Raw genomic sequence first — 12,416 nt, forward strand, 5'->3', positions numbered from 1 at the left:
CACCCACACCATCTGCAAACACTGCACCCCCAGAAATTCGCACGCGTGTTTGAAACGACAAACCCGAGACCCTATGTGAGGAGGAAAGCATCGTCATCCAGAGGCTTCAGAGAGAGGACGTGCCTACGGAAACTGCCTACAAAATCAGCTAAAGGGAAGCTTTAGGAAACAGATTTACAGGTGCAGCAGAATGCAGAACAGGGACTCCACCAACTGGAACAGAAATGCACAAGGAAAGGAGACGTGGCTGAGGCCGGCAAGGAACGGCTTGCTGAGGCCGGCAAGGAACGGCTGTAAGCGGTCCTCTGACACGAACGCCCAAAACCCCACAGTGGAGAAAATAAAGAGCAGAACGGGTATCAGGAAATAAGCGATCCAGTGGGCACATCTATTCTGAGAGCGCTTCCCTCTTAGAGAAGAACAGGACAAGAGATACAATAACAAAAGAAGGCACAAGGGTAAAGACACTGGAATAATCATTATTGCTTCTTTGGGGGAAGAAAGGCCAAAATTCTGTAAAAAAGGACAATCATCGAAAACAAACTGGTTGCTCAACCCTTAGGTGAATGGCAGACAAGGACACTCCCCATACACACGTCCGCCGAACAAAACCCCAGACCCCGGGCTGACTCACTTGTCAATCTCAACACCACCGATAGAGACGAGCGGGCATTAAGCGTGTCCTGAATCCACATGTGATCAAGCCTCTGCACGCAAATGCAATCAACAAAATCCAGACTATGGCAGGTTCTACAGAACGGACTCTGTTTCTTCAACTAAAAGAGGGGAGACGGACAGATCAGAAGAGACAGAACAACTACTTAGCACATAGTGACCGTCTCCGGACCCTGAAGTGAGTAGACCTGCTGCAAGAAACATTCATGAGACCTAAGGGCAGTGTGAACGTGAGCGAATGATGACACAGAATTATTAAGTCCTGCTCACGCAGACGGTAGCTACAAATCCCCAAATCGGTGGCTGAGGACCAGGAGGCTGAGCAGAGTGGAATCTTGAGCAGCATGCAAGGTCAGGAGCACAGAACTAGGAGCCTGCCCGCTGGGAGGAGGGGAAACGTCCCAGGCTTTCACCTGAGCCCCTGATCCATGAGGAGCTACGCGTGCTAGACCCGTTCGCCTACCCGCCTGCCCAGAGCAGGACTCTAGACACAGCTCAATGTCACTGCCTCCACGCTTCTTTCCGTATAATCACGGGCCCATGAGACACCTACAATCCAGGATAACATCTGCACCCCTGTGAGTCTGTTTGCGTCGCCTCGTCTTGTTACCTTGGACAGTGGCATGTTCCGGTGATTAAAAAACGTGATCGAGAATTCTGCCAGAGAATCGGGAACCATTAAAAGAAAAGCCATAAAAAGAAACCATAAAAAAACAAACATAAAAAGCCTTTTAAAAATCATAAAAAGAAAACCCAAATGAAAAATGCAACATAGAGTAATGGAAATTAGCAATTCACCGGGTGTGTTTAAAGGCAATTTAGATACAGATGAAGAAAGAATTAGTTCTTCCACACTTTATCAGAAGCAAATATCTGAGCTAAGCACGGGGGTGCGGGGCGGGGGATGGGGATTAAAATACAGAAGGATGGGAAGGCTGCATGGGGCGCGGTGACAAGGTTGGACTCAGTGGCACAAGAGTGCTAGCAGGAGGAAAGGGACCGTGGGGGCAGAAGTGGTCTTGGGAGGGGCAATGGCTGAGAATTTTCCAAAACGAACCAAAGCCATCAAGGCACAGACCAAAATGCTCCAAGCTCCACGCATGATACAGAGGCGCAAACTTCACCTAAGCACCTCGGAGTGAGTGTGCTGGAAACCAAAGACAAAGAGAAAATTTTAGGAACCGCCAGTGCAAAGAAGCACAGATTAGCGTCAAAGGTACGGGAGCGAAACTGCAGGCTGGGTTCTCAACGGCACACAGCGCGGTGGGAAAATCGCCACCAGCTCTGGACTCTAAATCCGGGGGTGGGGGGGTGGGGGGGAGGGGGGAAAGAAACGTGAGAGATGAAGGAGGAGGGGCACCTGGCTGGCCCGGCCAATGGAGCATGTGACTCTTGATCTCGGGGTTGTGAGTTCCGGCCCCATGCTGAGCGTGGAGCTTACTTAAAAAAAAAATTGAGGAGCGCCTGGGTGGCTCAGTCGGTTGAGCGTCCGACTTCAGCTCAGGTCATGATCTCGCAGTCTGTGAGTTCGAGCCCCGCGTCGGGCTCTGTGCTGACAGCTCAGAGCCTGGAGCCTGCTTGGGATTCTGTGCCTCCCTCTCTCTGTTCCTCCCCCACTCATGCTTGCGCTCTCTCGCTCTCTCTCTCTCTCAAAAATAAACATTAAAATTTTTTTTTTTAAATCTAGGCACAGAAATCCACGTCAACATACTGAGCAGCAACGTGCGGGCCGGGAGGCAGCAGGGACAGAGTTCAAGTGCTCCGGGGCCGCTCTGTGTCCACTGCGGGTAAAGAGCAGCAGCGGCAGTCAGTCTCTGGTCGGTCAAGGCTGCGCTGGAGAGCAGGTGACCGCTAAAGGAATGACGAAGACGAGAGCAAAAATACCCATCACAGGGTGAGAGGTGAAAAGGTACAATGGTGACAATAAACGTTACCTCATCGAAAAAGGAGGGAGAAAGAAGGAAAAGCACAGAACGGGGGGACCAAGAGGGAGCAAGGGGTCAGATGGCCGAGTTCAACTGAAATTTTTCAGTTACTACTGTACCCGTACATCAGCTAAATACTCTGGTTAAAATATTAATACTGTCAGATTAGGGCCAAAAATAACAACTACACGCTGTCCATCAGAGACCAACCATCTTACGTAGAAAACCACAGGAAGGCTGAACATAAAAGTCTGGAAGAGAACAAGCCGTGCAAACACTAAGCAAAAGGGAAAAAAGCTAATACTTCCCAAGAGAGGTATTTACTTCTATTTATTTATTTTTAAATTTTCTTTTTAAGAGAGAGAGAGACAGACAGACAGAGTACGAGTGGGGGAGGGGCAGAGGGAGAGGGAGACACAGAATCCGAAGCAGGCTCTGGGCTCCGAGCTGTCAGCGCAGAGCCTGACGCGGGGCTTGAACTCACGAACCATGAGATCATGTCCTGAGCAGAAGTCAGCCACTTAACTAAATGAGCCACCCAGGCGCCCCGAGAAGTATTTACTATTTTTAAAAAGGCCATTTCATGAGGATCCACCAGAAAGACTAAAAATCCTACCTTTGGCTACATGTGACAACATAGCTCCAACACATATACAGCAAAAATGACAGGACTGAAAAGAGGAACAGATTAATGGTGACCGATAGAGAACAGCAAATAAAACTCGAAAACCATGAGGATATACACTGCACAAGAGGGACCCTGCATCCAATCACAGCGGATGTGTGTGTTTTTCAAGACCGTGCTGACCTCTTACCCAGCTCGAGCACATGATGGACCATAAAACAAGTCCAACAAACTTCAAAGGACTGAAATCGTTCAGGGTATGTTGTTCTCTGACCAAAGGGATTATTAGAAACAACAAAATCAACCTGAAAACCCCCTGATGTTTGAAACAAAATTTTTTTAATGTTTATTTATTTTTGAGAGGCAGAGAGAGTGTGAGCAGGAGAGGGGCAGAGAGAGAGGGAGACACAGAATCCAAAGCAGGCTCCAGGCTCCGAGCTGTCAGCACAGACCATGATGCAGGGCTCGAACTCATGAACCGCAAGATCATGACATGAGCCGAAGTCGGACGCTCAACTCACTGAGCCACCCAGGCGCCCCTGAAAACCCCCTGATGTCTAGAAATTAATCAACCTACTTCTAAATAACTTGCAACGTCCATGAAGACACCCTCAGTATTCTGAACTGAACAGTAATGAGAATACAACATACTGGGACTTGCAGAATACAGCTAAACACCTATCACTTACACCTCTGGGGAGACTCCTTATTTATTTATTTTTTATTTTTCAACGTTTTTATTTATTTATTTATTTTTATTTATTTTTGGGACAGACAGAGACAGAGCATGAATGGGGAGGGGCAGAGAGAGAGGGAGACACAGAATCGGAAACAGGCTCCAGGCTCTGAGCCATCAGCCCAGAGCCTGACGCGGGGCTCGAACTGATGGACCGCGAGATCATGACCTGGCTGAAGTCGGATGCTTAACCGACTGCGCCACCCAGGCGCCCCTATTTTTTATTTTTCTACTTGAGAGAGAGAGAGGGAGAGAGAGAGAGAGAGAGAGAGAGAGAAAAGGAGTGTGAAAGCGGGGGAGAGGGACAGAGGGAGAAGGAAAGAGAATCTTTTTTTTTTTTTTTTTTTTTTTTTTTTTAAGAGTGTATAATTTATGAGGTGCCGGGGTGGCTCAGTCGCTTAAGTGTCCGACTCTAGTTCAGGTCATGATCTCACGGTTTGTGAGTTCGAGCCCCGCGTGGGGCTCTGTGCTGACAGCTCGGAGCCTGGAGCCTGCTTCAGATTCTGTGTCTCCCTCTCTTTCTCTCTCTGCCCCTCCCCCACTTGTGCTCTGTCTCTATCAAAAATAAATAAATGTAAAAAAAAATTTAGAGGGTATGATTTATTTAAGTTCATGTTAGTTAACCTACAACGTAGTATTGGGTTCAGGGTAGAACCCAGTGATTCATCACTTATATACAACAGCCAGTGCTCATCCCCACAGGGAGAGAAAATGTTAAGCAGGCGCCATGATCAGCACAGAGCCCAATGCTCTAGAGGGCTTGATCCCACGACCCTGTTCGTGACCTGAGTCGAAATCGAGATTGGATGCTCAACTGACTGAGCCACCCAGGCGGCCCTAGACTTCTTTTAAAACAAGGGTAGCAGATCAGGAATTAAAGAGTGTCACTACAAATTCTACAGAAAATAAGACTGTATGATGCACAACTTTATGCCAATAAATTTGAAAATTGAGATGAAACAGAGAAATTCCTAGAAAAACACAATTATCAAAACGAACGGAAGAAACTAGAGATCTGAGAAGTTCTACATCTGGTTTTTTAAAAATTTTTTTAGGTTTATCTTTGAGAGAGAGAGATAGACAAGAGTGCGAGCAGGGGAGGGGCAGAGAGAGAGAGGGAGACACAGAATCCGAAGCAGGCTCCAGGTTCTGAGCTGTCGGCACAGAGCCCCACGCGGGGCTTGAACCCACAAACCATGAGATCATGACCTGAGCCGAAGTTGGATGCTCAACCAACTGAGCCACCCAGGTGCCCCTGAAAAGTTCTACATCTATTAAAGAAAAACTTGCCTACAAAGAAAACTATAGTTATTTTAAAAAGCAATAACACAAACCCTCTCCAAGCAGTATCTGAGAACACACAAAGGTGAGATAGTCCCTGATTCATTTCATAAAACCAGCATCACTTGAGAGCAGAATACGACAAGGATATTACAAAACAAGGAAACATTTAAGCCAATCTCACTCATGAATATAGATGCAAACATCCTACACAAAATATTAGCAAGCAGAATCCAGTATATAAAAAGAATACTTAGCCCTTGCCAGGTTAATTTAACACTCAAAAATATATGTAATTCACCACCATAACAAAATAGCCAGAAAAATCACACTATCATTTCACTCGATGCTGGAAAAAACATTTGACAAGTGACATCCAAACAGGATTTTAAAAATTCATCTATTCAGGATAAAAACTAAGAATAGAAGAATTCCCTTAATCTGATAAAGACTGTTAAAAACAAAACAAAATGGAAGCAAACCATCATTTTTTTTAAGTTTATTTTTTTTAGCCATCTCTGCACCCAACATGGGGCTTGAACTCATAACCCTGAAGTCAAGAGTCATGTGCTCCACTGACGGAGACACCCAGGCACCCCAAAGCAGCCATCATTCTTAATGGTGAAATGATGACACTTCCGAGATCAGGCATGACAGACGCCGATGATCTCCACTGCTGTTTAGCGAATATTTACTGAGGGTCCTAGGAAACACAATAAAGCAAATAAAAGAAATGTGCAAGAATTAGAAAGGAAAAAATAAAACCGTCACTATTTGTAGACATATAGAAAATCCAATAGAAATATCCACAGAGGACGCCTGGGTGGCTCAGTCAGTTAAGCGTCGACTCTTGGTTTTGGCTCAGGTCGCGATCTCACGGTTCATGAGTTCGAGCCCCACGTTGGGCTCTGGGCTAATGGTGTGGAGCCTGCTTGGGATTCTCTCTCTCTCCCTTGCTCTCTGCCCTTTCCCCACCTGTGTACTCTATCTCTCTTTTAAAATAAACAGGTAAACAAACAAAAAAGGAATATCCATAGAAAAGTAGAAAAAAACGTAGAAAATCCGAAAGAATCACCAGCTAAACTGTCATGACCAATAAACAATCTTAGTAAGATTTTATTTGTAAGAAATATGACAGGGGCACCTGGGTGGCTCAGTCGGTTAAGCATCCGACTTCAGCTCAGGTCATGACCTCGTGGTTCGTGAGTTCGAGTCCCATGTCGGGTTCTGTGCTGACAGCTCGGAGCCTGGAGCCTGCTTCCGATTCTGTGTCTCCCTCTCTCTCTGCCCCTCCCCTGCCCATGCTCTGTCTCTCTCTCTCTCTCTCTCAAAAATAAACAAACATTAAAAAAATGTTTAAAAAACCACGACAACTGTATTTCTATATCATGGCATCCATCAGAAAATGCTAAAACCACGATTTAAGTAGCATCCAAAAAAAAAAATCAAATACCCCAAAATAAATGTAAGAAGAGCCATCCTGGCCTCCACAGACAGCCATGAAACAGATCATGGAAGATGAAGAACTAAGTAAACAGATACAGCCATGAACTAGAGGATCACATATTGCCAAGATCGTGCTTCTCTCCTCAGCTGATCTACAGAATCAACAAAATCCCAAACAAAATTCCAGCGAGGGTGCACGTGTGTGCATGTGCGTATGTAAAACTGACATACGGTTCTAAAATTATATTGAAATGCAAAAGATGTCACAGCCAAAACCACCCTCAAGAATAACAAAAATGAGGGCACCTACCACACCCGATACCAACACTTAGTCTAAAGACAATGTGATCTCAGCCGGAAGATGGGCACACAGTCCCCCGACACAATTAACAGCCCACTTAGGAGCACCTGATATGTGACCAGGTGGCACTTTGGAGCACTGGGTCAACTGGACAGCCATCTCACACCACACGCAGAATCCGACTCCAATGGGGCCGAGGCCAACCCCGTGAAATACACCATTACATTCCCCTCTCAGACCGGGGCCTTCTGTCTCCCACTGGAATCTGCCTAAATCAGGCTTTATCTAGAAACACTGCATGTAGGAGTTACAGATCTGTGTACGCGACCACCCGGGATTCCCACTCCTCACACACCGTACAGAAAGGCACGCCTGTGAGCCCCAGGTACTGGCCCCAAACTGGCAAACACCCACGTCCAAAAGTAGCTGAGTGGATAAACTGGGCCAGAGATCTTACCGTGGAACGTTATGCTATAACGCTACAACAGGATGAACGAAACATCCCAACCTTTTTCATTTCAGGGCCCCTTTACACTCTTCGAAATGATTAAAGACCCCAGAGACCTTTCATTTTATATAACCAAGCTTTTATAAACACATACCTGTTCATTTCAAAATACCCATTTTAAAATAAATCTCTTCGTTTTAAAATAACGATACTTGTTAACATCAACAAGTTATTTCGTCTCTGACGAAAATAACCTTACGTTTTCCAAAACGAAAGTGAGAAGGTGGTGCTGCTTTCTATTTTTGCAAATCTTCTGATTGTCTGGCTCCAGAGAAAGTGGCTCGGTTTTCAAATCTGTTTTCGCATTCAATCTGTGGTGCTATGTTGTGTCGGTTGGAGCAAATGAAGAAAATTAGCCTCACGCACATAGCTGGTTTGGGAAAGAGAGCCGGAGTTTAACTGCCTTTCCCAGTTACCGTGGAGACTCCCCCTGGATGCTACCCCGAGACTCGACAAGTGAGAATTTCTTCAAGATCAGACACAACGTGGCACACGTATCCCTATCGACGAACTTGCATCCTGTTCCTTACGTCAAAATCCAACAGCTTATCTTGCCTGTCGAAAGAATCTTTAACCCATCCGTGATTCTGTAACTATGTACACATCATTTGGAAAACGCTGGCTCAGTGAGTTATGATGGCCTTCCAGACGATGCCATTTCATCGTACGCCATTGGGAAAAAAAATCTGTCATTAATATCGCCCTCTGTCTCATCGGAAAGGGTTGCAAGTGCTGACAGGCCGTCACGTCCACAGGGGTAAACGGGAGTTTCCCCAAATCCGAATTTTCATGCGAAAACTCAGATTCTGGCATTGGCAACAAAGACGATCAATTGTTCCGTCTGAAGGGACGGGGCCGCTTTGTTCATTTCTCTAAATGTGTCTGCCGAACACCCCAGTTTGAGTAACGGTGGCTTATCTGTGAGTCACAGTCACTCTATCAGATAAAAATTGTGCACTCTTAAAAAAAAAAAATAGCGAGTTCTGTTTGCAACCCATAGGACTACGCCCCTGCCTTTCCCCGCGGTTCAGTATGGAAGTGTTTTATGCATGCTTTACCACCCCATCACGTGGTATATTCAAAAGACTCCAGGGTTGACATTTCATAAAATCAATGATTTCTCCTGCTTTCTCAAGGGCAGCCTCATGCGACACTGGATTATAATGACTGCTAGCACAGTCTGGGGTCACTGCCTTCCCCCACCATCGCTTCTGTACCTTCAGTACCAACACTGACAGCGAAAGGCCAAGTAACGTCTTCAAATAATCACGAGAGCCATTGTAACTCATCCACTGGAACAGTCTTAGGGAGACCCTGAGGGTCCACAGGCCGTGCTTTGAGATCTTCTGCATTATACCAACGCAAAGCAATACAGATGAACCTTAAAAATGTGATGCTGAGTGAAGAAACAGACACAAAGACCATCTCCTATGGGATTCGTTCAGGTACAAGTTCGTAAAGAGCAAAAACTACACTATGTTGGTTGGGGATGTAGGCTTGGTTGATAAAACACACCGGGGGATCTTAAGACACTTCTCAGGAATTAACAGACAAAGCAGACAAAAACTAGTAAGGAAGATTTAGACAGAATTAAAAAGCTTAGTCCAAGGGCCACACACAGAACCCCCCACCAAACAATAACAGAATTAACGCTCTCGCCAGGCCCAGAGAACGCTCATCAAAACTGACGATACACGAGGCACACAGCCAGTCTCCACAAAAAACAAGGAACGGTATTATGTGAACCGTATTCTTTTCAATGCATGCAGTTTAAAAATCAGTAATAAAAAGACAACTTAGAAACCCTGCCTTGCAAAATTTTTAAAGTCTCCTTTTAGGTGGTTCACAGGTTGGATAAGAAATCGTAACGGAAAACAGAAAATATCTAGGGCTGGTGAATAAAAATACCACGCATCAAAAGGCGCGTGTGAGGTGAGCTAAACCAGCAGCAGAGGAGGCATTTACAGGTTTCAGATGGTTTTACTAGGAGAGAGGATGAAGATATGTGACCTGAGGAGGCGGGAGGTCGGGGAGGGTACATTCGACGAAGATACAAGGAAATGACTTAACTAAGCCTGTTGGCAACATAACTCACTCACGTGAATGTGCATTACCGCCGGTCTCCAGAAACGCGTCCAAAAGGTCGCTCCCAACTCCCTACAGGGTCTGCATCTCAGCTGCTCAATCCCCACCCACTGGTGAATTCCAACGCCAAGGACATCTTCCTCACCCTCGTGGATACCCGCAGCCCCACTTTCTTACTGGATCCTTTAAGTTTATGTATTTATTTTGAGAGAGAGAGAGAGCGGGGAGGGGCAGAGAGAGAGGGAGACAGAGGATCCCAGGCAGGTTCCACGACGCGGGGCTCTAACTCACGAGCCAGGAGATCGTGACCGGAGCTAAAGCCAGACGCTTAGCTGACTGAGCCGCCCAGGCGCCCCTCTTACTAGGATTCTTGAAGGTCAAGTGCTCCAGCTTGTCGCTGGCGGGAGCCCTTCCTCCACCCCACTAACCGCAGACACGACTGTCCCAAATTCTGAGCTCCACTGGGACCTCACTGCTTCGAGATGAACTCAGCTTGTCCTTCTCTAAAGACCAAGGGGGGGCCGCGCTTGGAAGAGAAATCCAGACCTCGCTCAGGTTGTCCCTGAGTTTAGCTGGGAAAAAAAAAAAAAAATCAAACTTACTTGATAAAAGACACTTGCAAACTCTTAGAATCACGGCAAGGAAGGACTACAGAGGAACTCAGGTGTCCTTTCTTCGATTCCTTCTCTTTTACCCAGAATCTTCTTCCCCTTTGAATGTCCCTCCTCTCTCCCACTCGTAGGAAGCTGCGAGGAGGTCGGAGGCGGGGAATCAAGGTGAAGAGGCCGGCAGGAAAGGCGGCTGGCTCCCTTCCACGCTGCAGCTCCCCGCACCCCCGGTGTCGCGTTTCCAGCGCCAGACAGCACCCGACACTGACCCCTGCTCAAATCTGAGATGTCAGCTGGCGATCTGACAGGTGACATCGGACGTCTCACATCGTGACCCGCCTCCCTCCTTCGCTCCCTTATTCCCCCCAGACGCCTTCAGCCCACTGGACCAGGGAGGAAGGGAAGGGACCGTGCGGGCAATGGGTACGATGGCCATGGGTCCCCTGCCTTCCCAGGGCGGGACGGGCCTGCGCCCTGGCAAAACCACAAGCCGGGCCAGGACGTGGTGGCCTCACACGTTCTGCTGTGCAATCCTGGCCAGATCCTCGATGCTGCTCTCCCGTGATGCTCTTACTGGTGACTTCTCTTCCCCAAACCTTTTCCAGTTCAAGCCGCCTTCCCAACCGTAGTGGGTGTCCCCCACTTTGCGCCTTACCTCACAGAGACAACAGAAATGGGGGGCCATCAGGCTTGACTGTACTACTCTGGCAAAGGTTGTGGGAGAACCATCCACTCCTCAGATCCTTCCCTGGGCAGCTCCCTCCTATCAGAAAGGTTCCAGCCCTAACGCGACCTTCTCGAAGAGCCCTTCACGGACCCGCTGCGGAAAGCCACTCTCCCGACTTACTCTATCCCCAGTCCAGTTTAATTTCCTTCTGGGATGTGTCAGAAAGGTAGGGACCCGGCCTGTCCCCACACCCTCTCCCCAGCACCTAGAACCCAGTGGGTGTTCAGTAAATAGTCACCAAGTAAACCAATTTCTTTGGGAAAACTAGTTCTGAGTGACCAAGAGCCCCGGGAGCACACCCACCCGCCTCGCACAAAACTATGGCCCTCGTGGGGCACGTGGGCGGCTCTGTCGGTCGAGCATCCGACTTCAGCTCAGGTTGTGATTCTCGCGGTTTGTGAGTTTGATCCCCGCAACGGGCTCTGTGCTGACAGCTCAGAGCCTGCTTCAGATCCTGTCTCCCTCTCTCTCTGCCCCTCCCCCGTGCTCTCTCTCCCCCCTAAAAATAAACATTAAAAAAAAAGAACTCAACCGCTCTCTTCCCAACTCAGACCTTTACGAAATCAACTTTTCCCTCTGCTTTGTTTTATTCTGAATCAAAGCTCTCTAGCGCCTTCTTTAAGCCACTGCCGCCCTGTGTCTACCATCCCCTCAAGCTTTTTTTTTTTTTTTTTGGTCATTCTAGAGCTTTTCAGGTATCTGGCTTGCGTTTTTCTGCTCTCCCTTATCCCTTAGTATTTTTAGTAACTCTTTCCACATGGTCAGTGACATCGTCAGTGACTGCAACACACGCGTCAACTGCTGACCACAGGGCAACCCCGGCCTCAGTCTCGTCCTGGCTTCCTCTTAAAAACCTCAGTCCGACTCCGGCTCAGGTCGTGATCTCGTGGTTCAGGAGTTCGAGCCCCGCATCGGGCTTGCTGCTGTCAGCACAGAGCCTGCTTCGGATCCTCTGTCCCTCCCGGGCTCGTGCTCTCTCTTTCCCTCAAAAATAAATAAAACATTAAAAAAAAAAAACAAAAACAAAAAACAAAACTTCTCAGTCTCCATTTTTCCCACCAGCCTGCACTTGGTAACTCGGTTGCCCTCACTCCTCACGGAATCCTCTGTGCTGGCAGGGCTCTGTGCTCCAAGCTCCTGGACACACACGGACTTCCCGCGGGTCTGCGGTCTGGATCCTGCTATTAACGCAATTCTCACCCCACATCCAACGCCCTGGTCTTCCTCCCACACGCTCTCCTGATCTCATTGTACTCCAGCAAACCACTACGAAAGTCTTCAACTACCACGTGAGTGTATTTAATCGCAGGTTGGGTTATTTAAAATCACGCCTTAAGGGGTGCCTGGGTGGCTCAGTCAGTTAAACGTCCGACTTCGGCTCAGGTCACGATCTCACGGTCCGTGAGTTCGAGCCCCGTGTCGGGCTCTGCGCGGACGGCTCGGAGCCCGGAGCCTGCTTCGGATTCTGTGTCTCCCTCTCTCTCTCGCCTTCCCCTGGC

At 47.8% G+C, this 12,416-nt stretch overlaps 1 protein-coding gene across 6 annotated transcripts in view; it reads right to left on the reverse strand.

The window, feature by feature from the left end:
- MYH10 (myosin heavy chain 10) overlaps nt 1-12,416 on the reverse strand; it is a 132,696-nt gene that overhangs the window by 112,788 nt on the left and 7,492 nt on the right. The gene's annotated exons all lie outside the window — the stretch shown is intronic.

The sequence above is a fragment of the Prionailurus bengalensis genome, chromosome E1, assembly GCF_016509475.1.
Source record: "Prionailurus bengalensis isolate Pbe53 chromosome E1, Fcat_Pben_1.1_paternal_pri, whole genome shotgun sequence".
Classification (NCBI taxonomy): Eukaryota; Metazoa; Chordata; class Mammalia; order Carnivora; family Felidae; genus Prionailurus; species Prionailurus bengalensis.